Below are 7,299 nucleotides of genomic sequence, written 5' to 3' on the forward strand. Positions count from 1 at the left end.
TACTATTTGGCAGACGCTGATGCAGCTAATAAGTAAAAGTGTAAGTATTGGCTACCTGTGCAAAGCCACAGCGAGACTCTGGGACAACTTTACCAGAGGTTGCCAGATTAGTTTTGGACAGATGGGCGCCAGGTATCAGTAAGCGAGTCCTGCCTGGAGGGGAATGTGGATAAGGACAGAAAGAGACAGACAGTCAAGCAAAGACAGATAGATGAGACTCCAGTCAGAGTGACAGCAGGAGAGAGAGAGAGAGAGAGAGAGAGAAAGATACAGAGATGGGGTCTATCAATGTGAAGCAGGAGGGGGAGGACAAAAAGCCTCCACTGCAGTGAAACAACCCCCGACCAGGCTGACCCTCCTCCCCTTTCCTTTCCCCTCCTCTCCTCATCGATTCAGTGGTGCAGCAGCGGTACCAGCATAACAAATATCCTCAGTTTGAGGCTCTGCAGTGGCTGCCCAGCTTTGGGAAAATACCCTCCTGTTTTTTCCCACCCCTTTCACTACTGCGTCCACTCCTCACGACCCCACCCCAAAAGGCAACCCTCAGCCCCCTCCTCCTTTTCACCAATCCTGCATTTCGAAAATCTGTATCACCTCCCTGACATCCTTTTTTCCGCTGCTTGATATTTTCCGACACAGCCATGGCAGGCCAATTCTTTTCAGAATACACCCCTTCACCAAATCTCCTTTGTATCCGTCCACTGGGGTATCCCTCTATCACACACACACACACACACACACACTCACACACGATGCTTCTGAATTCAGCTAGGTCTCACCTTACCTTCTATTGTGTCTAACAACCACTCCTCTCTCTTGACCTACCATAACCCCCATGCAGATCCTCTTTTTCAGTCACCTCACTCTCCCCCTTCTCCTCTGTTGCCTACTACAGCACAGGCTGTCACAGGACAAACATTCACACACTGCGCACCCTGCAGCACAGTTCTCTCTTTACAGGCGTACATGATAACACCAGGCGCACGTGAGTATCTAGGGAAGTTTGGTTGTTTGGCTAATTGCTTTTTCTTGGCATCTTTCGCTTTTCCTACGGTGGCAAACGGATGCAGCATCATTACGATGCAGTGAGAGAATACAGTGAGCACCATGTACAGGGAAATAATGCTAATGAGAAACTTAATCACAAGTGACAAAAACTCTTCAGAGTCCTCATTAGACTCCATGATACTTTACAAGATAAATGCATCACAGAGCACAGAGAGTAGAATTGAGAGTAAATTTTGTTTTTCTCTAAAATAATAAATCTATAAACTTAAAAATGAGCCTCCTAACAAATTTAAATGGATGCTGAGATTTGAATATGATAATTGAATTGATTACTTTGCTACCAGTCATGTGCTGATGCATGAGTGGAAGCAGCATTTCTAAAAACAAAAATCCCTCCTCTTTTACATAACATGCATCTCTATTATTGATATGCATACCAGAAAGCCATGCTGACAATTCCTTATATAACATTCATATTTTATGACTGTGTTCCCTGGTTGAAGTTTGATTAAAATGTCCTTCCTGCTCGGGAATCCAACTACTGCTGAGCAATTGGCCACTGAGGAGGCCTTAATCAACAGGGAGTGTGTGTGTGTGTGAGAGAGAGAAACAGAGAGAGAGAGAGTGACTGAGCCCATCTCTCCTTTCCCTTTTTTTCCAAAGGACTGAAGGAGGCAGTTTGGGGAGGGTGCAGATGATACTGCAGTATAAAACAGAGCCAAATGCGAAGACATAGCAACAGCTGTTAAACTTTTCGACCATGGCGGACACGATGCAGCCTGTAGGAGCATCTCAGTACAATATCAGTCAGTCATTTATTATAAAAATTTAAAGGATAACAGGACAGTTTTCAATGTTTGCTAATATTGTAAATGCCATGTAAACAGATCTGGTGTAGTAGATTCTAGTATTGTTTAAGACTTCATTGACCCCAATAGGAAACTGTTAATAACAAGTGAGAGTTAATAAAATTGATTTATTGGTTTGATCGATTGGGAGGCAATGCAACAAGCTGTACACACAGCCAGACTGACATATTATGACCTTGGTATGGTCCTTGCATTATAACATTAGTAGTTTAAAAATCAGTTTTATGATTCAGATGTGGTTAGCACTGTCGCCTCACAGCAAGAAGGTTCCTAGTTCAAACCCCCCCAGTCAGCTGGACCCTTTCTGTGTGGAGTTCTCTACTTCCTCCCACTTTCCAGAAACGTGCAGGTTAATTGGTGACTCTGAATTACCCGTAGGTGTGAATGTGAGCGTGAATGGCTGTTTGTGTCAGCCCTGTGATGAACTGACGACCCCGCCTCTTGCCCAGTGCCAACTGGGATCTGCTCCAGCCCCCTGTGACGCTGATGAGGATAAGCAGTTAAAAAAAATGGAAGAAGAGAGTTTGTTTCTCTCTAAAGTTTGATATCAATTGTACTCTTTCCATCAGTGTAATAAAATATTGCAATCTGTGAAGCATTTCTTAAGAATGTCTTGAAACTATACTTTCGGCTTTCTTCTTCCATAAAACTCTCTTTATGTTACCTGCGCTGCCAGAGAAGTTCGATGAAAAACTAATTTGCAAGTACAGTTTAATGTGAATATGTTGTCAATATTGCAAAATATGTTTGAAGTGTAACATTTAACATATACTACAAATAGCAACAGAAATGCGTTTGATTGATAGATAATATACATATGTGCGTATGTATACGTCATTGGCTGAACAGTTATTGCTCTGAAAAAAAAAAGAGTTTTGCCACTCGGGATTTGTAAACTACTTCTTCAGCACTCACAGTTTTTGTTATATTTAGTAACAGTTACCTCCAAATTATTTAGATATCAATACTGTATAAATATATTACAGACTAATCCAGACTATCCATTTTAAAAGATTTTTTTTTAAGAAAAATTAAGCACAAACTACTGCAGTTTTAGACTAATGACGCCCCTCTGGTTTTCATGATCAGCTTCAACAACTCTAATGAGCTGTTTTTATGGAAGACGAAACTTCTGCTCCTACAATGTAAAGAAAAGTCCAGTAATGCCAACGTATCTGTTACTTAAACAGCATAATAAATGACAACATCGAAGGCTTCAGCGTCTCAAAGCATTTTCATGACTCTTTTCTACAATCTGTTTTAAAAGCAGTCTGAGCTCAACAATGTTGATGCGGTTTGATTCTCCATCTGTTACACAACAGTGAAGAAAAGATGAAAATAAACTGAAAAGCATTTTCTGATCTTTTTCAATTAATACCTTTTAAAATCTTTATAGTCAGTAAAATGCTGCAGCTGTAGTCTATCCTGTGAGATATTTATTGTATCCATTTCTGGTCTCTTTCCCAGGAATAAGCCTCTTTATCTGAGCCAAGATCCAGTCCTCTGTTTACCACCCAGCAATATTGGTCTCACTATGAAATTCAAATCAATATCCTCATAATAAAAGTCCCAGTCCTGCAGCAAATTGGAATCTATAGCCTGGAAAGCTAAAGAGATCTATGGCACTGCCAAGGCTGCACTAACGAATGATGAATCACTGCAACACACACGCACACACAACCACAGAAATACATTTGCTCACTCAGTAAACCTGCACAGGTACCAAACGACCATAGAAAAACCCACAAAAAAAAAATGCTTACACACATGCAGTACACACACATGTAGTCAGACAGGCTGGTGTGAAACATGACGCTCTCATCAATAATGGATGGTAAACCAGCACGGTACAATGCCGCCATTGTTTCACTAGACACAGCATTTCCATAGTCCTGCTACTGTGTTTACAGTTATTGGCTCTTTTGGGAAACAGAGACACTGTGAGCACTGAATCCATCAAAGCCTGAAATTACACCAAATGGATTTTTTTAAGCTTTAAACTGTGAACCTATTTTAGCATTTGAACTTATGGAGATGTGCTGTATTTGTTGGAAAACATACAGTAATTAAGGCAGGTAACGGCCCATATTAGAGTTGAAACTATCAGTTTCAATTAATTGATTGTCAGAAAATTAATTGGCAATTGCACTGTCTTTATTTTCCATATATTCTATTACATGTGCCTGTAAAATCTAATGTAATCCAATACAACAGCTCAGAGACAGATTCTACCTTTACAAACATAAGAATTATTAATAATTCATTATGATGGGCACTGTCTGAGAGGTTATTATTATAGTTTTCCATGCTCTGAACTGGACTATATTAAATTTAGAGGTGTTTTTATGTTTCATCTGCTACTTTTCTAAAATGGAGGTGGCGGGTGTGAGGTATTAGAAATATATTTATATATATATATTACCTCCCCAACGACAACCTCAGTAATAAACATACAGTTGTAGGACTGCAGCTAATGATTATTTTCATTATTGCTTAATATTTCAATAATTTTCACAATTAACTGATTGGCTGATTGATCCATTAAATATAAATAAACTGTGTATTACAAGTTGCATAAAGGGATACGTGTCAGAGCTGCTGTACTGTTCTGAATTACATTAGGTTGTATAGGTGCACCTCATAAAGAAGCTGGGGAGTGTGTGTGTTTTGATAACTGAAGCAGACAGTACAGACGGTGCAGTGTCTGTGTGTATTTCAGTGTTTGTGTGATGTGCAGAATGTCTGTCTCTTTATGCTTCTGTTAATTCAGTATGTAATTATTGGATTATATGCATGTGTGAGCACAACACTGTGCACGCGTACTAACTGAAAGTAATGCTATGATAGATTGTAATAATAACAGACTATAATGTGGTAAACAGTGCTAATATACAAAGTGCGTATGCCTGTGTGTGTGTGTGTGTGTCCCAGTGGGTTGTTTTGGGAAGTGAAGGGTTGGAGTGCTGAGTGCTGAGTAAGCAGTGCAGGACCAGAGCTGGGAGACTGCAGTGCTGCTGGCAGCAACCACTGATCTGTGCTCAGACTGATACTCAGCAGAGGGGGGAAGAGACGAGAAGTGAACAGACTCTAAAGTTAAAAAAACAAACAAAACATTTTTTGGACACATAGTATTAACACACACACATACTGCAACTGAGCCAGAGCAACGCCTGAATAATGTAAACTTCAATACCTATAAATGCACCTTGAACATACATATCACTACATACATGCATATACATAAACATATTGTATTCATATATCTTTCCTATATGTAAAATATCCACATACGTCTTGATACACTCCTTAAATGCTCATAAAACAGGAATACACCCAATCACACACACACACAAGCACACGTACTGCAAGACCATATAAGTCCGAGCCCACGCCCTGACAGACACACTGCGTCACGGCCAGCTATCAGAGCCAGCAGCCTTGTTTACTCCCTCTAACCTGTGTGCCACTTATTGTGCTAGAAAAGCCCTCATCTTCTCCTCCCGCCCACTCCTCCGCTCCCCTCTCATCCCTCCGCCGTGCTCCCTCCCCATCCTCTGAGTCACCCTCCACTGCTCTTTCTCCACCTCCACCCCGTCCCTCCTCCTCTCCTCACGTCCTTTCACCATCCCTCCCTATCAGTCCTCTCCTTCCCTCATCTCTCTTGCCTTATTATGAATGGCTGTGCCGGGCTTTCTGCAATGTTTTTCCACTGTCTCTGTTTCTCTTTTTGTGTATCGTCACATATGTGCGTGCCTCTGTCTGCTTTCATTCCTCTCTCCTCCTCTGCCTCTCTTATCACTTTCATGCATTGCCTCTCTCCTCACATCATAGTCATCAATAGTATTGTGACTATGTATATTTAAACAATCCAGGCCCTGTAATATGAAACTCAAAGCCGCTACCCACCCCCTCTGCTCGTATATTTGATTATATAACTGCGTCCCAGTGGACCTTGAGGACACTGCAATCTAATTTTATCTGGTGATGGTGGTGGTGGTGATGGGAGTGTGCATCAATGCGACATTTAACACAGAAAAGGACGCGGATTTTTCTCTGAGGATTCCTCATATGGACATCAACAACTAATATATGACCCAAAAGCTGTTCGGCTCCAGTCAGCCACCCTGGAGTCATTCATGTGATCAATTGATCATGACGAGTAGAAAACATGGAGGATTAGGTTGAATTCTTAACCATCTTATAATGACACCCTCCTTTCATTAGTACTGGATGTGAGATTCAGATTCCTGTTTCAAAGACAGAGAAAGCAGGAGAGGCAGATCAGTAAACACACATGGCTGCCATTTTGATGTCTCTCTGTGCTAGAAACACAAGAGCTCCCTCCAAGTTTTCGGTTCCCTCAGCTCAATAAACAACCAAACCCTGCATTGCTAAATTTGCCAAACAGCGCCATGCGTTGGTTTCAAAGAGGAACTGCAACTGGCTGGAGAGCAGTTCTTTTCTGCCAGCAGATTTGTTTTACAGTCAGTCCTGCTAAAATGAAGGACTACCAGTGATGAAATGAAAGCAAGAAGGAAACAAAGAAGGCAAATTAGGAAAGAAAGAAAGAAAGAAAGAAAGAAAGAAAGAAAGAAAGAAAGAAAGAAAGAAAGAAAGAAAGAACAGAAGAATGCGAAGTAAGAAAGAAAAGTAAAGATGCACAGAAGACAGAAAAATAAAGAAAGAGGACAGAAATGATGCAAGGATGATGGAAGGAAAGGAAGGAAAAGAGAGAGGAAGAAAGAGGCAGCAGATACTCATTATATGAGCCACCAGCCTGTCATAACCTGTCCTCTCCTCAGCAGCTTCCCCCTGTCACTTGTAACACACTCTTCATGTGTCTCACTGCAGATTCAGCCACTGCAGAGTCAGGGGAGGATTTTAACCAACTCCCTGACTGCAGTATGTACTTACAGTAGAGTTTTGTCCCTGTACTCCACTCACAGTTTTCATTCTGTCACAGCCAGTAACACTGAAATTCTTCTTTGGATGCTGATAGCTACCTAACCCTGACTATTACCTGCTTCATCGTATAAGTAAGCTATGCTGGAAAAGTGTAATGTGATTAGTGTCTTACTTCAGTTGCCCCTTTAAAAGGTTAAAAATGTGTTCTAAAATAATGGTCAGGTGCCAATATGTGCATTGGGATTACAGCAAACAAAGCCTGTTTGCTGTAATCATTCCTCCTGGTCATGAAGAGATCCCTTCCAATGTCCTGTGAAGAAATGTATTCAAAGTGTATCTGAGGCAAAGGCTCAAGTTAAAGGAAGTGAGTATCTTCCAAATGTAGTCATTTAAATTCAGAATTTCCTCTTCATGGCCAGAATGAACAGGAGGAATGATATGAGTATAAAAGAAAATGTGTTTCAATGTTTGTATGAATAGAGTTTAAAAGCTCTGAAACTATTAAACTTTAATGCCA

Source organism: Larimichthys crocea, chromosome XI (genome assembly GCF_000972845.2).
Source record: "Larimichthys crocea isolate SSNF chromosome XI, L_crocea_2.0, whole genome shotgun sequence".
Taxonomy (NCBI): Eukaryota; Metazoa; Chordata; class Actinopteri; family Sciaenidae; genus Larimichthys; species Larimichthys crocea.